We start from the raw sequence: 18,814 nt of genomic DNA, 5'->3' as shown, positions 1-18,814 counted from the left end.
TAAGATCCGTTACTATTGGTTTGAGCATTTTTATATCACTGAAATCATCTTGTATGTCCGGAGGTAAGTACAAAGAGTGATGAGAGATGTTAGCTTCATCTAAACACACAGCTGGTTAGTGAAAGGCAGACATGAGCTCTGATTCTACTAAAAATTGCATGAGTTAGGTAACCTTGGAAAACTCACAATTTCTTATACACCACATATAATTACTCTATATCGTCAATGATCTACCACTTGTAAATTATAATACTGTAATTGTGTAAATAGTCTGTTTTACTTACTGCTGATAAGCAGAGAAATCACGAATGCTATGGGAATTTGAATACCAGACCCTAACCTACCACCCCCACCCCCCACCACACACATTAAAAGCAAGGAACTCTAGGGGTGCCTGGGTGGCTCAGTCGGTTCAGCATCCAACTTTGGCTCAGGTCATGATCTCACGGTTCATGGGTTCGAGCCCCACGTCGGGCTCTGTGCTGCCAGCTCGGAGCCTGGAGCCTGCTTCGGATTCTGTGTCTCCTTCTCTCTCTGCACCTCCCTGCTCACACTCTGTCTCTCTCTCTTTCAAAAATAAATAAACATTAAAAAAAAAAAAAGCAAGGAACTCTAGATCTAAATGAGAGCAAAAGTCATATTTCAAATGGATTTATTTGCCAGAAATTCTTTACCTTGAGAGACATCACGGGTTGCCTTTCTGTGAACATATTATTCACAAGGTATATGATAGTTTAAGAATGAAATCTTTCCCTCCCCCTGGACATTCTACTTTAAAGGGCATTTTATTATTTCAAATGCACGTTTAGTTATTGCAATAGCTTTTTTTAAAACTCAGAGACTTGATGAAGGCTGTGGAGTTCCCCTCCTCTGGCAGAGAAAGAGCATTCCAAAATGGACTTGTCTATCAAAGTAATAAGAAAAATGGCAAAAATTGTCAATATCAACTTTTTCAGATCTCTGGAAATTAACAAAAGGCTTATAACAATCCAAGAGGGTTTTATTAAAGAAAAATGAGGTGTTTCTTCAAACATCCTTCCTGCCTTGCTCTCTCTCCTCTCTTTCTGGGACTCCCATTATGCATGTTTGCAGAGTACAGAGACGCTTTGGTTGAGCGTATTTTACTTCTAGTGTTTTAAATGTTTTGCTGCACCGTATCCCCCTTATTATTATTATTATCTCTTACAAGAAATTTGCTGTCATTTTTCTTTCTTTTTCCTGTTTAAAATGCAGATAATCGTTTCTTCCCCTGACTGCTTTTTAGGATACTGCTTTTTCTCACTGCTTTTTGAGCAATTTGATTACAACGACCTCAGCGTGGTTTTCGTCATGTATCTTACCCCGGGGTTCATTGGATTTCTCGGATCTGTGGGTATATGGTTTTCATCATACTTGGAAATGTTCAGTCTTTGATAATTCAAATATGTTTGTCTGTCCTCTTCCTTCTTGCCTTTTTAATTTTTTTTTTCTGACACCAATTCTATGCTCATTGGGAAACATAGTGCCTACCTGCTGCTTCCAGGTACTGATTTCATGTTTTCAACAAACCTTTCTCTGTCGTTGCTTCATTTTCGAGAGTGTCTTTCCCTATGTCTTCAAGATCACTATTTATTTTGTCTGAAATGCCTAACATGCTGGTAATAGCATCCGGTGTAACTTTATCTCAAACATTGTAGTTTTTTGTGTAGATGTTCAATGGGGCTCTCTTTCGTATTGTCCGTGTCTCTGCTGAAAAGGCACTGAAGCTCAGACGTGGGGTTTGGGAGCACGGGCGGAAGACTGTTCATGGTTTATCTTATACTTTGTGTGCAGACACACAGGCTTCTGCACCCGGGGGTCCCACAACAGCGGTGGGATGACGGCCCCCACTAAGAGGAGGGGAGGATTGGGCTGCATGCACACACGAGGTGCTTGGATTGCTGCTGTCACAGCTCATGCCCCTTGTTTCCAGGGACAGTATGGACAGTCGTGACTTCTCCTCCCTGCTCCCTGTCTCGTTCTTCCTGATATGAGTCAAGTCCTTGGGCCCAGGGTGGTGGTTAGAAATGGCTTTCAGAGGGCACCTAGGTGACCCAGTTGGTTGGGCATCTAGCTCTTGATTTTGGATCAGGTCATAATCTCATGGTTCATGGGATAAAGTCCCGAGTCAGGCTCTGTGCATCAGGCTCTGTGCTGACAGCATGGATTCTCTCTCCCTCTCTCTCTGCCCCTGCACCCCCCTTTCTCTCTCTCAAAATAAATAAATAATTAAATAAACAAACAATTAAAAAAATGGCTTTCAGCACCATTAGGCATGGAGAGGGTCCAGAGGACTGGGTCACACATGGTCCCTGGGCTGAACATTATGCCTTTAAATTGATGGGTGTCTGTGGCCTGTCTCTCTCTAGTATTTGGTTTCCTTCCCTTTTTTTTTTTTTTTTTTTGTTTAAGGAATCTAGTGTCTAATTACTGAAATGAGGTCACAGAAAAGGCTTTGTCGATTCTGAGTAGTGTGTCCTTAGCACTGGTTTCAAAGTATGGGATACGGTGCTTGATTGCCATTTCTTTTGTGTGCTTCTTAGTGATTTTCCTCAAGTCCGTCAAAGAATGTTCCTCATTGGCCCAAGAATCATCAGGAATGACTTGTTGCCTCTGACACATGGGATGAGTTGGTGGAAATGGTGCGTGTGCTCACAGCCAGCCTCGTCCGTGACGGAGTGGGTAACAAGGAAGTTGTCAGCCGTCCCACAGTCTGTTCCACCTGGCACAGAACTTCCCGTGCCGGGCCGTGTCCAGGACTGGAACTGAAGCCTCCAACTGGTAGGAACACTCAAATCACCATCACCAGCAACTGTTGGGGACTGAGAATGGACTAGCCGCAGACTGAGTGTCTCCCGGGGTCCCGGGGGGGGGCACCTTTGTGGGCAGTATCCTCAGGACCTCCTCCGGGCTTTTGCAATGAAGAGTCAAGAAAGGTCTACATAATTGATTTTAATTGTTTTAATGTTTATTTATTTTTGAGAGACAGAGAGACAGAGCATGAGTGGGGGAGGGGCGGAGAGAGAGGGGAACACGGAATCCAAAACAGCTCCAGGTTCTGAACTGTCAGCACAGAGCTCGACACGGGGCTCGAACCCACGAACCGCGAGATCATGAGCTGAGCCGAAGTCAGACGCTTAACAGACTGAGCCACCCAGGCGCCCCTACATACTTGATTTTAAACGAAAAAGGTCATTGTCTTCAAGTATGTGTGTGTAGATTTCTTTTGTCCTTCAATTTTGCTGTGCTCTCTAAACCTTCCACGATGCTCTATATGACCTTGGCAGCCAGAAAAATAAGTTACGTTATACGGAATATGCTTTGTGTGTCTTCTTAATTCAACCCCCACAGGTTAACTATACCTTCCTTAAACAGAAAGGATAATAGTGTTGCCCCCAAAGTGGTTTATTCGGAACTGAAACTCACTAATTCCTTTGGATTTCCTGCTTCTAGATCATCAGTTTTGTCTTTATCTCCATCTCTTATCCTGGACATTTTTCAGCGATCCTTTCGGCGCAGGTGAGATGGGACCTTTCCCTAGAAACGGGTGTCTGTGTGCACAAGGGCAACGGAGACGTGCAGGAGGGAGGTCATGAGGACGGATGGTCTCCTCCACTCATCGGCTCCGCACTGCACATCCGAAGCCAAGGGCCATGAACAGGTTCACATGGAAGAAAACAAAAACTCTGTGACCCTGCCTTCCAAGAGTTCTGTTTCTGTAGGAAAAGCAGCCCCTGGCTTCATGTGAACAGTTAACCCGCCAGCCGACCGTGCCGTTGCAATGGAGCTCCTTTCGCTGCATCCCCACCACAGAGATGGGACCCTGTCTGTCCCCCGATGTGGGCCCCCCAACGTGCAACGTACTTGCGCACACACTCCTGAGGCCTTGTGGTTTGCTTGTGTTCACGGTTGTTTTTCCTGATGCATATGAGCCCGATTCCCTGGGCTGGATTTTATTTGGGGTGAGCCCCTCCAGGAGGACACAGCCCTTTCGTGTTTTGATCCCACGCACTGTGTAAATAGGAGAACGGCCTACAAATTCCAGCCAGAAGAAAAGAGTCAGCCAATTAAAATGCTAACCAATCGATTGAAAAGGTGCCATCATGAGAAGACCATATTGTGAGTTCACACGGAACAAAGGTTCGGCACAAAATGTCTCCTGGGTTGAACATTCCACTGAAACATGTTTGAAGTAAGCAGTAAATAAACAAAATCTCTACTTCAAAAAGCTAGAAGGGGGGATTAGAAGGAAACGGAGAAATGACCCCTTTGTAGAAATGATGCTTTCTCCCCTTTTACGTTGACTAATTGACAACTATGTGGGTCTTTTTTTTTTCTTTTCCTTTCCAGAGGGAAGAAAACATGTGAGTTGGCTCTGATCCCATTAGCACAACTAGCTGGAGACAAGCCATCTGTCACAGCTGCTGCTTGCTTTAACTGCCACTCTAATTGACAATGAACTCAGAGACCTGTAATAATTGTGGCTGCTCAGTGAGTCGGGCAGGTAATGCCTTCCTTTTAGGTCCTATCAAGCCGCATCTGTGCCTGCTCAGTGCCTTTCTCCCGGGACTCTGCCCTTGGCGAGGCCGCAAAGCTCTGCTCAGACCGAGGGTTCGCCTCATTAGGGAGGCTCCGGGGGGCCTGGGGGACAGCCGGCCCACGATGAAATTGAAAACCTCCTACAACTTGTCCTAAGATTTTAATCCCCTGGCCAGGCATTTGTCACATCTGCTACCCAGCCCGGGCCGTTCGGGGGAGGTTTGCACCAACCGCTTTGGCTTCGACTTCTTCGACGAGAAATGCTTATTTCTTGCCGTGAGTTTTGTTGACCAGTACGGGCTGGCACATGTGCCTTACCTTTTTCCTTTTCATGCCTGGTTTCCTTTAAGGCAGGGAGTAGCACGCACCCTGGAGAGTGGCCCAAACGTAAAGATGAGGTCAGCAAAGACGGGGTGGACTGTAGTATATCTTTCGGCGGCTGGACTCACAGGCTGACTTACAGTGCGGGCAGCGTTACGGAACGCGGTCTGAATCCCATGCGCCGGACTTGACTTCCAAGGACGTTTCCTTACAGTCGACTTTGAAAATGCTCATTTTCTTGGGAAACATCACTATGGTCGCTTGGGCTCAGAGACTCTGGTCCTGCTGACATTACTTTCCGGGCTTCCTAGTGACACAGCGGTGATCTGGACACCAGTCTGAGCCACCATGGTGGTGGCCCTGATGGTCCGTCTTCTGCGGCCAGTGGAAGACGTCTGTGCCCACTGAAAGGTTGGCTGTGTTGAGTGTCTTTGCTTTCGGATCCAGGCCGGAGGCACCACAGCGATGGTTTCATTCCCCTCATCTGATGTCTGCTGCCTTCACTTGAAAACACACACACACACACGCACACACACACACACAAGAAACTGATTACCTGTAACATCCCTTCAGACTATGCTTTGCTCTCTGTGCCTGAAGCATTTATTAAATAAACATCCAGACTGGCAGGTTCTCTACTGGTCTCACTGGGGAGAAAAATGTCAGGCGAAGATGTCTTGGGAGTCCCCCAGGCTGGCAAGCTCCCCGAGATAAGTGCACCAAAACAAAGAAACAGAAAACAGCCGTGGATGCCAAGCCGCGGTTCTCCCATCACCCCTGGGAGGTCAGGTGGAAAGCAAAGGACCTGCCGGGTTCTGTTCAATCAAGCCCCTGGGAGGAGGCTGCAGGATCAACCCGATCTTCCCCAGCCCCTCACATGAGCCCCATGCAGCCTCCAGCTCGGCTCTGCAAAGCGGTGGTTTGGAATCACAGCCACGAGGCTCCAGACAAGACATAAGCAAACCAGAGTCTGCAGGGAGGCCACGCCGGGCCTGGGTGCTGGGCTGCACACCCTGACTCTGTGACGGGAGCTGAATTTTCCGGCAGGGTTTCAACTGAGATTGGGGATGAGGTGGCATTCTAGAGACAGAGGCTTGTGAGCCGGTGAGCTTGTGGGAAGGAACTTTGTGGATGGAGAGCAGTCAAGAAGGGCAGTGTGGCTGCAGCCGCGTGAACAAGTGGAAGAAAAGTGAGATGTGTGCCCTGGAATCAGGCCTGGGCCCTATAAGACCTTGCAGGCCCTGTAGAGATTTTGCCATTTTGCTGGATTCAGTCTGTACACATGAGGTCCTCCAATATTTGAAAGTCTTCTTTAAGACTCAAAATTTAGCAAACACAAACGACAAAAGGAAAGAGTTCTTGTTAAGCCAGTGAGGTCTATTAGACCAAGCTTCCTGTGAACATGAAAAAAAGATATAGCTCCTTTCTGACTAAAGGGGACTTTGGGGTGTGACAGTTTTTATTTTTCAGAAATTACAAGAGGGGGAAGTAAAATTTTACACTTGGAAAGGTCTTTTGAGACGATACGGCAGACATTTTAGAAAATGTGCTTGTGTCCTGGGATCAGAGAAGTGATGCAGTTTAGTCAAGATCACGCACGGGGTTGAGCTCATCCAAAATCCAGGCCTGCGAGTCCAAGATGCCTGTTTCCAGCAAAAACTCTGCTGGGTTTTGCAGTACACGTCCCCCGTAGATAAAACTCGCAATTGCAATCCTTGCATGAACCATTGGAGCTATTTTGTCAAGTCCTCTCGAAGCACTAAACCCAGATACCCATCATCTGGCCTCAAGGGTGGGGTGTTCTAGCATTTAGAAGCAAAGGACAATCCTGATGGCTTCCTCTTCCCACCAGAACTCTGTTCTTCCATATTCAGGGTTTCTCGGTCTTTGGTGAGGTCACTTCCAACATGGTAGGCTGTCAGCACCATCTCTGAACACTTGGGGATATTTTTACTCTTTCTTCCTATTCTTTCAGGTTCGACCCTCTTATTTCGTGCTAACTAGCTCTTCTCACGCCATGGGATCCCCTTGTGATACGTTAGGTAAGTCACAGCCTGTCCCAACAGCTGGACCTCAGCCAAGCTCAGCCCATGGTTCTGCTGCCCACCTCGAGTTCAAGGCAGACCCTCCCTCTCTGTAATCACTATCCTTGTGGTTTGGACCCCTTCCAATCCACCTATATCTTTAGGAGCTGAGAAGAAACTCCACGCTCTAAAAATAAACAGAGCCTGGGCGCCTGGGGGGTTCAGTCAGTTAAGCATCTGACTCTCGATTTCCGCTCACACCTAAGACCAAGGACATAAAAACAGTGTGTGGTGCTGGGATCCATTTTGGAGGCACTCTGAGTGACACAACGTTCTTGATTTAGTTTTTTCTCCCCCCCTACACTTATTCATCTGCAAACTCCTCTTCTAGACTGGGCATTCTGCAGATAACCTTTGTTCCTCGGCACTGGTCGACTTAGTAAACTGACATCTTAAAATGTGGTGAAGTCCAAGGATGAGGGTGTTGCTTAGGGCATGGCCGCTGGGTTGTCCTCTCCAGGAGTAAGCTGCCTCTCACTCAAGAATGAATTGTAAATTACCTCTGTTTACACATTAAATTTGTGCCTAATTCTGCACAAATTTGGCCTGAGGTCGTATTCACTCTATTACTGCTTTCTTAAGTTAAACATGGTGTAAATATATCTCCGTGTTTTCCATACTTTTTATCATGATCTTTTTTTTTGACTTTTTAAAAAAAATGTTTTTTAATTTTAATTTTAATTTTTTTTTAAATTTACATCCAAATTAGTTAGCATCTAGTGCAACAATGATTTCAGGAGTAGATTCCTTAGTGCCCCTGACCCATTTAGCCCATCCCCCCTCCCCCACCCCCTCCAGTAACCCTCACTTTGTTCTCCATGTTTATGAGTCTCTTCTGTTTTGACCCCCTCCCTGTTTTTATATTATTTTTGTTTCCCTTCCCTTAGGTTCATCTGTTTTGTCTCTTAAAGTCCTCCTATGAGTGAAGTCATATGATTTTTGTCTTTTTCTGACTAATTTCACTTAGCAGAATACCCTCCAGTTCCATCCACGTAGCTGCAAATGGCAAGACTTCATTCTTTTTGATTGCCGGGTAATACTCCATTGTATAGATATACCACCTCTTCTTTATCCATTCATACGTAAAAAATATGGAACGCGTCATGAATTTGTGTGCCACCCTTGCACAGGGGCCATGAAAATCTTCTCTGTATCTTTCCAATTTTAGTATATGTGCTGCCGAAGTGAGCACTCTTTATCACGATCTTAATGACTGCATAATGTTCCCTGTGTCATCATGTGCCTGCATCATCATTTATTTAAAGAATTCCCTATTGTGCTTTGTCCTGTGCAGTTTGTCCCCAGTGCTCCATTGGTGCATTGGACCCCTAAGTGCATAGATCTTCACCTTTACGTCTGTATATTTCCTTGTACAAACAATTTGATTTAGAAGTAATGTCAAGGATTAATATTTGATACATAGTTCTTAGAGTGAGTCATCAGGAAAACTGTTAAGGGGGATTTTAAGTAAAGCACGATTTATTGGACGTCTGTGATTTGCAGAACACGGCAATGGGAAACATATGAATAAAGTGCGAGACAGAGACTCGCCTTTAGAATGTATAACCTAATCAGAGAAAGCTACATGTTTCTCTGTATACCCCCTATACATACATATTATGGCAGATAATATGTTATTTTCTCATTCATACCATATATATATATGGTTTTTTCTTTAAATTAGAAAAAAATTAGATCAGTGAAGACAAAACACACAAATGGCAGAAAAGCCCTCCTATTCTATACCTTATCTATTGCTAAACGTCACGAGGCACCCCTCTCCTTTTGTAAGTCATGCATCAACAACACACTGTCACACGTATTGGCTCTACCCATCCTGGTCCTTCACCTGTCTCTGATGGCCTGAATTCCTCTGTCCCCCAGAACAGTTGTCACTCGTCTCTCACAAACTGTCTCTTGATTCCGGGGGAAGGTTCCGTTCCCCTAGTGGTTCAGATATGCAGGGTTTTTAACCTTGAGGTGTCTTTGTATGCATTTCAGGAGGGATCTATAAATTTGAATAGAAAATAATTCTTTTCTATCTTCATTAGCCTCCAACTTAAATTTACATTAAGTGAATATAGTCAACAGGCCACAGGCATTTGAAAGTCCTTGTGACCCTGTGCACAGGCTGGATAATAGATATTTTCATACCATATTACAATCGTTGCATATCTTAAAATATTGTCTCTGTCTTCAAAAAATATAGAAGAGACAACACCAAAACTTGTTAGGTATTTAATGCACCAATAAAGGAGCCCATATATTTATTCATTATCATAATTTTTTATTTTATGTTATTTTATTTTATTTTGTTTTATTTTATTTTATTTGAGAGAGTGCACAAGCGGGGAAGAAGGGCAGAAGGAGACAGAGAGAGAATCTTTTTTTTTTTTTTAATTTGATGAGAGAGAGAGAAAATGTGAGTGGGGAAGGGGCAGAGAAAGAGGGAGAGAGAATCCCAAGCAGGCTCCACACTGTCAGCGCAAAGCTCAATGCGGGGCTTGAACTCACGAATATATATATATATATATATATATATGAAGACAATGGCTCATAATTTTCACTTCCAAGGGCATTATTTAAAAGATGCTCCATGGAATAGCCATTGTTATGAAAATTCTTTATCCTTTTTTTTTAATGTTTATTTATTTTTGACAGAGAGAGAGACAGAACATGAGCGGGGGAGGGGCAGAGAGAGAGGGAGACACAGAATCGGAAGCAGGCTCCGGGCTCCAAGCTGTCAGCACAGGGCCCGACGCGGGGCTCGAACTCACAGACCGTGAGATCATGACCTGAGCCGAAGTCGGTCACTCAACCGACTGAGCCACCCAGGCGCCCCTGAAAATTGTTTATCTTAAGCAGTTACTGGGAAAATGTTGGGTTAAGATATTGAAACAGGATCCTTTGTATTGAAATCCATTGAGCCTTTTTTATGCTAAAGTTTACCTTAAGTCTCTAGGAGAAGGATAATAAGCACAGTTTTACTAAAATTCACACGGATCAGGAAGATTTTTTCCCCGGGCGTTTCTCCAGGCTAGTGTTTCTTAGAATATATTCTGGGCAATGCCTGCCTATACTTACCTTCTTCCTATTTCAACATGCTAAATACGGAAGCGTGTATTTATTTATAGAAAGGTGATGTTTGTTGAGCCTTGGAAAATGCTAACAGCTTAAAGGGACTTAGCTGTCTCTACTCAATTTAAATCATGCAAGTGTAGTTTCTCACTCCAATCTCACATCTTTCCGGATATGTCTTTGTGGAAATCTTCAAATTAAATCTTAGGAATGAAATCTTAAATGACTCATAAGGGGGAAGTTGCAGTACCCAGTTCATACAGAAGAACATTGGGCTTGGTTATGAGCGGGTCACTCAGAGAAGACCACTCCCCAAATCGCCAGAGGCAGCAGCTGGGTTTTCTCTGGAAACCTCTCGTCAGGGTTACTTGATCTTTGAAAAGCCACCAATGGGAAGGAAAATGGGAGCACCCAGAGCCAAGAACAGGGATCTGATCACTGGTGATGGAGAATACGATCTTTTAATTCCATTTTTGCCCCGGGTATAATTACAGGTAAGTTGCAAGTCTTCGCTGTCCTTGTGGTTGTTATTTTAATCCAGAGATGCTGTTGTAAAAATTATTTGAGAAGGTGTGTTTCGATTACTTTTAGAATCTGTTATACCTACCATGACGCTGTGCTTGCTGGTGAGAAATGACTCACCTTCTTACCTAGAAGTAAACATAAGAACTGGGAGCACATCTGAGTATGATTATACGGAAGCTCCATCCCAACCTACTTCCGTGAGTATGTATAGTCACGTCCAGTAACATCAAAAGCATAATCTGTTAAACTCTTAGCTAAGAACAGCGTAGCAGGTAATAATCAAAATGGCTATCTAATCTGGTGGGGGTAATCTAATTATTGATGAAAAAGTGATAGTAAATTTGGACTAAGATGACTCAAGAGAGAATGAAATTTAGGAGATTTTAGGAGCCTGCATTTCTTCTCTAAAAAAGAAAGAAATCTAGATTTTCCTTCAATCAGGTAACATTTCTCCCCCTTAGGTTTGCGTTCGTATTCGGAAAAACAAAAAACAGAAAGAAAAAGGGGTAGAGTTTCCGTGCTGCCTGTGTGGTTTGCCCTGGTTCCTCTGGGACTCTCACTACCCACATGAGGCTGGACAGAGGCCCAGGATTTACAAAGTTGATCTTCAATTTCTTAGACTTACCCTACACTTCCCTCACCTCTGTCTCCTGCCTCGGTACCCTTTTCCCTATACACATTTCCACATGAATCCTTCTACGTGAATGTGTGATTATGTCCCCTCCAAGCCTTCGCTCCGTTCCGATCCAAGGCTCAACACTGAAGGTCGGAGTCAGATGGGTCTCCAATATGGAGGCATGTGACACTGAGCAGTTGTCATGAACAATTTCAGTTGTCATGAACAGGACATGAACAATTTCATGACCTCTAGAATTAGGACAATAATTACATCAGAGACTGCTGCGGACTCAAGTTAGATAATACTAATATGACCGATAAGTGCCATCTATTACATACATCACTATCCCCCTCCCCGGCCCTCCCCGGCCCTCCCCTGCCCTGCTCTGTCCGTGGATGTGCGTGGCTATCTTCTCCACAAATATGTCCGTTGCTTTCGCGCTGACCGAGTTGCCCTGCCTGGATGTCCTCCCACCCCATGACGTCTTCGGCTATCCACAACCTGCTCTTCATCAGATCTCAGGGAAGCCTACTCTGACCTCCCTGACAACTTACATTCCACCTTGTTCTGTCAGATGCCTGTGTGCTTCCTGAGGCCCTGATCACAGCTGTGCTTTAATACCGCAAGGCCGCAAGTCCTATGACAGGAGGCTCCGCTGTCTCTCGTCCCCACCACCGAGCATCGTGCTCGGTAAACTGTAAGCACAGCTAACTGGTTAAATACAGAATGTCACACAGACCTACGGTTCTGTGAACAACCTTCTGAGCAAGTCCTTCCCCGCGCAACTCAAACCATTTCCTTGAGGACTGGAATCTAGATACTATCTCTGAGCCTTAGTCCCACCCAGACCGTCAGCACTGGTGTTACCCTGTTAGAAATGCAACACCAAGGGAGCAAAGTTGTCCATCATAAGAAGTTGTCCATATAAGAGAAAAGTGGGAATGATAGATTCAGAGTCTTCGAGCTGCTGAAGCTCTATATTGAAACAAAGTTATTCAGAAAAATGTCACAAATCACAAATAATTTCTTTCTTTTTTTTTTTTTTTTTTTTTTAGTAGCTCTGGTGTCGAGCTGTGCTTTTGGTGACTGCGAATCAAGGGGAAGCCATCTCCGAGACCCGTGGAGCTCAACATAAGGAATCGCAGGCTAGTGGGAGGCTGAAACATCGCGGAAGTGATAGGACAAAATAGGTTCAGGAATCCGAGTTGCCTGGACGTCAACAGAAGCCGAAGGACTTGGCGATCCAAGGAGAACAATTAGACCAGAATCTGCGGACACGATGCGCCAGGCAAAAAAAAAAAAAAAAAAAAATCTTTGAAACTTAGACAAAGGTATTTTGTCAACATTTCTCCTTATTTTCTTGCACACCTACATATATCCTTCCCCAGCGTGGTCTCTGCAAGCCTAGTGGCGTTAGGATGGGATTGGTATCGCAGCTTCCTACCGAAATAAGTTTCTGATGCGGCAGCAAGATTTCTCTGTCGTTTCTTAAATTACTACATTGTCATCTGCTCCGCCTCAATACTCGCCATGATAAGAACAGGGAGGCCCAGACAGGGAATTTAATTTGCCTTATTCATTTACATCTTCAACAAAGACGGTATTTACGGAGTGCATACTGTGTCTGAGACGCAGTGATAGATAACCCAGGGCAAGTTCAATTATGAACCTGAGGCATTTGAGCGAGTACCTCAGAGCTGATCAGGAGCAAGGAAGAATTCGACCGTAGGGTTTTTGGTGCTGACACCTCTGGGCCCGTCCCACACATGTTATCACCTCACCCACTATATTTTATACCCTTCTCTATTCATTAAACAAGTCATGCTCTTAATATCAGCCTTCACAAAACTTGAATTTTCTACAGCTAGTTTCGAGGATTCAAATGGTAAAAAATAATTATTTTCTCCATGGGAGATGGTCACCATTGATCATTAAATGGTTTATCTATTTTGGGTCTCCTTCCCCTTCCCTGTCCCCATGGCACATGTCACTATGTATATTAGAAATGCACGTTAACAGTAATCTGAGTCGGGTGCCCGGAGAAAAGGGCCTCCACGGCTGTGTCCAGAGGTTGTAATAGCAAGAGTCTGTGTTAGTACTTTCTGAATGTCCTATTAATGTAAAATAATAGTTTGAGTGATGGATACCCAAGATAGCTGAAATTTATATTAAGGACACTCTCAGCCCTGCTGGAAAAAAAAAAAAAAAAAAGTCCATTTAATTCTTCTTAATATTAAAAAAAAAAACCTTTCAGCAAAGATTAATTTTTCAAATTGCAAACCAATTACAACTATGAGTTGTTCCTATCACCCAAATGCTGGCTCAAAAGCGAGATCACTATCTTGTTGAGATTAGCTGCACATTTAAATGATTATTGATTGAGCGTTTGAGCCAGGCCTTAGGTAAAAATGGGCCTTTGAAAACGCAGCTTGAAAATTGAATCCATGCCATTGATTAAAGAGCCCACTAGAAATAAAATTAAGGTTTTGCTCGGTCCACTGATGTTTGACCTTAGCTCTGTGAGCCACTGTCCTGAAGTTTTAGCAGGGAAATGGATACTTGGCTGCACATTATCCCTTGCTTATACAAGAACTTACAGTAAAATGGACCCTTCCCTCACAGAACGGTAAGGTTCCTCGTGTGTTTGTGCAATAACATCACAGAGATTGAGACGTGCAATTAGTCAAAACCAGATGATTTAAGTGAGGAAATCTGATTTCAGGCCGTTTCTTAATAAAAGTTATTACAGACGGTGGGCAAGATCAATCCTGTGCCTGAAATGTCCCTGAAAGTTGCAATTGGCATACAAAGTATGTAGCACCTTCCACAGTTCGGGTGACCTTGACTGTTGCCTAATGGTAAGTCGAAGCAAACCCACCTTCTGGAACTCTAGCATCGCCTCCTTTTGTGCAGAGCTGAGGATCCCATTGGTTGGCCATCATTGTAAAGGACACAGCAGAAACAGGGAAAGTGCTTTTCTGTGTCCCAAGATTTATTCAACCCAAGAACATAAAATATTTAAGAAATTTTTGAATCCACGGAAGCTTAGATTTATGCATTTGCCTAGCTAGCCTGAGAAATAATGATTATCCTTGAATACATTCATTAGGTAATATATTGGAGGTTTAAAAAAAAAAAAGAGCTTAAAGGTTTGTCACTCAGAATCGAGTTGGACCTTAATCTGATCTGACTAATTTAATATAACCGCCTCATATTTGAGTGAAGTTATTTTTTCCCCCGGACTACCGTAGCTCGGGATAGAACTGGAATGGAAACCCGAGAATTTAAGACAGAAAAGACACCACAGGATACGGTGAGCCAGGCAGCTCTCTGACACAGTATTTTCCATGTATCCTGAGGTACTCCCCTCACTGGGAGTGGCTTGGGGGCGTTGGGAAGTCAGGGGACGCCAGAACAAGATGGCGACACACTCTCCCTTTGGCTGCTCCTGTGACGAGCCTGGAAGCCTGAAATTCAAGGTCAGGGAGCAGCCCTGCAGGTGCTCTCCAGAGGAAAAGACCTGAAATCACTCAATCTGGAAGCTGAAGGCAGCATTTAATTTTTGTCACAGGCCATTGATCCCAGTCAGGAAGAGGGATGTATTTGGCAACTAAGAGTGAATGGTCAGTGGCAGATGGACTGGAGAAGAGTGCTTGCTGTGTTCACCTCAGAAACCATGGTGGTTCTCCCTCAAAAATGGCCTGCCAGGAGCCAAAATGGCCCGCTTCCTTCGACTGGTTACGGAGTGTGTGCGTGTGTGCGGGCGTGGGGGTGTGTCTGCCCTTGTGAGTAGTTTAATGAAAGCAGACAGTTGAAGAGAGATAGGGGGAAGTTCATTTCTTGCAGTGAAAGGACTTTTTTCCAGTAAGTACGAAACATGTATTTCCCACTCCCTTCTGTTTTGAATGAATATTTTCTGTGAAGTTATTAGACTCAATAACGTGATACTTTGCTGAGTGCGTCTCAGGGCGAATGTGTTTTCTATGGATAGCAGAAAAGAGATAACTTCTTTGTTGCCTTTTTGTCGGGTTTGGTAGTTGTGACATTTGTCCCTCAAATAATATCATATGTAAATACGTGCTTGAAAAGTTAGAATGGGTTCCAGTGTTCCCAGACACGGCGATGTATGCTCAACACAAATGAAAAGCAAAGCAAAACCCTTCTAAGATGAACCGATGTGTTAACTGTCATTTATTTCTGTGCAGATGCATTTCCAAAGACATAGCAATGATATTTAGAGAATTCTCCTGAGTGTCCTAAATGACTGATCTATCCTCAGACGCTCTGTGGAGGGAGCTCTAAGCTCCTTGGAGGAACCTTAGTCCTTCCCTTCGGCTGTGACCCCCCGACCTCTGCCGTGACCCCCCTGACCTCTGCCGGCACCGAAAATGGTAGGAGCTTAAACGGTGGAGCTTTGGGAGTTCGTCTACCTCGTGGGTGCCCCTCCTTCCTCTGCCAGGGGGCAGGTCCTTCCGGGAAACTCAAGGGAAAAGCTAGCATCTGAATGGGAATGTGGCAAGAGGCGTGGGTGGCCATAGGACTTCCTGGGTGCGAGGAAGGTGACACGTGGCCACAGCCTGAGTTGCCAAGGACGGGGACCTCCACCCTGGCTTGGCCGAGACCGTATTTTTTAAGTGGGACATCCAGGGAAACCCCGATCCACCTACCCTTCTTTGGGCTCTGGAATTTGAACCACCTTTCTAAAAACCCACCAAAATCGCTCCTGCTTCTGTTTGTGGCCACACCGATGCAGTGACCACCACAGAAGCACTGCCCGTTGGAACCCAGGGTCCATCCCCGTCCATCATTTCACGCCAAACCCCAGAAGAGTGAAGCTCAGGGGTGGAGGTGACCGAGAGCAAGACAGAGCAGCGGCACCCCACACCTCACCCTCTCCACTGGCCATGCTGGCCTCATTCAGGCATGTCCGTATGCAGACAGCAGCGGTGACAGGCACTCACTGAGTGTGACCACGGGCAGACCGCTTAGCAGTTCTGAGAACAGGCGCTCCAGTAGCTCACTCAAATGCACATGACGACCCACGAGTGAGCCCCTGGCTGCCCGGCTGTGTCCACGACCTACATTCAGAGTGATGAGCAGGGACGAGGTTCAAGACACCGGCTCCCGCCCACAAGCTCTGACTCGGACCTCCGCTCCTGTGCCGAGCCACCTGGTGACAATTCTGGGAAAATCCGAGCAAAAAGCAGAAAGAGGTTAAGCGTTGGAAAAGGTAGAAAAGAAGATACTCATGCCAAAGGGCTGGTGCAGGTACGGAATCTGTGCCTCGCGATTTCCTTAGAGAGCCCCAGGTACCACAGTTAACCTCATAGGTTTACTGATGAATAACTTTGTTGGCAACTGCGGAAGCAAACTCTCTTTCTACGGCAAGATGACGACACAGGATTATATGGTCCTCTATGCTTAATGAAAATCTCACACATTTTCACCATTGTTCTTCAATACCATCATCATCCTTATCATTATTGCTATTAGTGGTGTTGTGTGTCAGTCTTTTGTGGCATTTCATTCATTCATTCGTTCACTCAATGATTCACTCATTCTACTCTCTTCCACGATTGGTCGAGAGAGACGAACAGAAAAGTTCTTGCCCCTAGAAGTAAGTCTACTGGGTAAGATGTCTACATAAATACTTGGCAATAAGATAGAAGGACGGAGGAAGAAGCACATATTCTAGGAGGTTTGGGAAAAGAAAATGTATAGGGAAAGACTTTCTAGAAGACACGGCATCCAAGCCAACTTCTCAGGGCTGACTTTCGTTGAGTGTTTTCAAGAGAGGATGGGAGTGCATTTCTGGCAGAGACGGGGAGCTGAGAAATCCCAGAGCGTGTGAGAGGAAATAAAACGGGTTCTGTGTTCCTGGATCATAAAAAGTGAGGGAGAGGAGCACCCGTGGACCCCGGGGAGGAGCTGACCCGGCTCCAGGTGACGCAAAGTTGGATTGAGTGCAGTCTGACAAGAAAGTGCTACTGACGGTCTTGACTTTGTGTGGTACTTGTTCGCAGACTTCCTTCCCAATTTTGCTGAAGTGAAATGCCTGGTCACTGGGCGTTGAGGGCACCGCGTCACCTCAGACCCTGTGGGAGCCTGTACCCTGCCTGTCACGTGCACCAGACCCTGATTTGGTCTGACCCCCACCAGGAGAGAGCTTTTGCGTCCAGTCTGCAGATCTTCGGGCCAAAGAAAATGTTGCTGTCATGGGAATAACTTTCAGATTTCCAAAGCCTCCATCAGTCAGTGTGTGGGAGCCAATTCCTCTTGGAGAAGCGGACTCTGGGAGGCGTATTATTACAATGCAAACCAGAGATGAATATTTAACCTTTCTGATGCTGAATGATTTAGCAGGTGCCTCTGCGCTGCCTGAGAAAATGGGTTCCTTCAGGGTCTAATGAAAATAAGCATTGTTTCCACATTAGGAGGCAGTAATAGCAGAAATAAGGACTTCTATTCATACTGGCTAATGTCTCCCGTGTCCCGGATCGGTCCCGGCAGGATCTGGAAGCGAATGGGAAATGACTACCAAACACATCCAGCCAGTTAGCACGCCAAGTGTTAAGGCTTGAGCTGAGGCAGCTAATTCACCTAGTACCTTCTGGTTCGTGGCCCATGTGCTCCTGAAGACCAATTATAGGGTTTCTAACAGTGCGTGGGATATTAGCATCCCGTTGTAATGAAATCCATAAATAAAAGACGATGAAATGCCCGTGTCTTGCAAACTGTTTAAGATTGGTTTTATCCCACAATCTGGCTCCAAGATTTCTGTTGCCCTCCCCTCCCCCTTCCTTGGCTTTATTTTCTGAAATGATGTTCCTGTGTTTATTCATATAAGGACAGAGTGTCCCTCTCATTATAAGGAGGATAGTATAGAATCCATTCTTTCACGTGGCCCAAATTCTACCTGTCATGCTGGAGAAATTGAGCAGCTGAGGTAATGGGAAGTTGCCTGGTGTTTGTAGCATATAACACCCTGTTTCCTTTGTATGTTTAGTTGTGGTGCACCAGATAACTGATTCTAGAAAACGTCCTGCAGAAAAATCAAATCTATGGGGGAAAAAAGCTTGTTTATGCTTTTCTGAGAAAGCATTCAATTAAATGATTTTTATGCTAGAGTCCTACTTAGTCATGCTAATTTGTATATTCAAAAATTCCTTACAAATAGAAATGCAGTTATGCACATGACTGGAGAATGGGTCTTTCCTACCTTTAGGTGATCCATAAATCTGGCACATGAATCATCGGGCCCACAGAAGAGCCCTACTTTAAAGTACCTTGATTAGGGGCACCTGGGTGGCTCAGTCGGTTGAGCGACCTACTTCAGCTCAGGTCATGATCTCATGGTTTGTGAGTTCGAGCCACACGTCAGACTCTGTGCTGACAGTTCGGAGCCTGGAGCCTGCTTCAGATTCTGTGTCTCCCTCTCTCTCTGCCCCTCCCCCACTCATGCTCTGTCTCTCTGTCTCAGAAATAAATAAACATTAAAATTTTTTTTAAAGTACCTTGACTAGATGGGTTCCTGCGCGGGGAGCTATTGAACATGCCCCATAATCCTCAGCTACGGGTGGTCACGTATCTCCTTGAGTGTGGTTCCCAGTGACATGCTCACCTCTCCTTG

General features: G+C 45.1%; 1 non-coding gene across 1 annotated transcript; it reads right to left on the bottom strand.

Moving 5' to 3' along the window:
• Positions 1–8,047: 8,047 nt before the first annotated feature.
• Positions 8,048–8,154, bottom strand: LOC124504529 (U6 spliceosomal RNA). The gene has a single exon (XR_006960485.1). It is a non-coding gene; the product is annotated as a U6 spliceosomal RNA (small nuclear RNA).
• Between the last annotated feature and the right edge of the window lie 10,660 nt (positions 8,155–18,814).

This window comes from Lynx rufus, unplaced genomic scaffold (genome assembly GCF_022079265.1).
Source record: "Lynx rufus isolate CCGP_SWC_20201006 ecotype Redwood Valley unplaced genomic scaffold, mLynRuf1.p SCAF_8, whole genome shotgun sequence".
Taxonomy (NCBI): Eukaryota; Metazoa; Chordata; class Mammalia; order Carnivora; family Felidae; genus Lynx; species Lynx rufus.
Note: the sequence above shows the minus strand (reverse complement) of the source record. Positions and strands in the feature narration are given on the sequence as shown.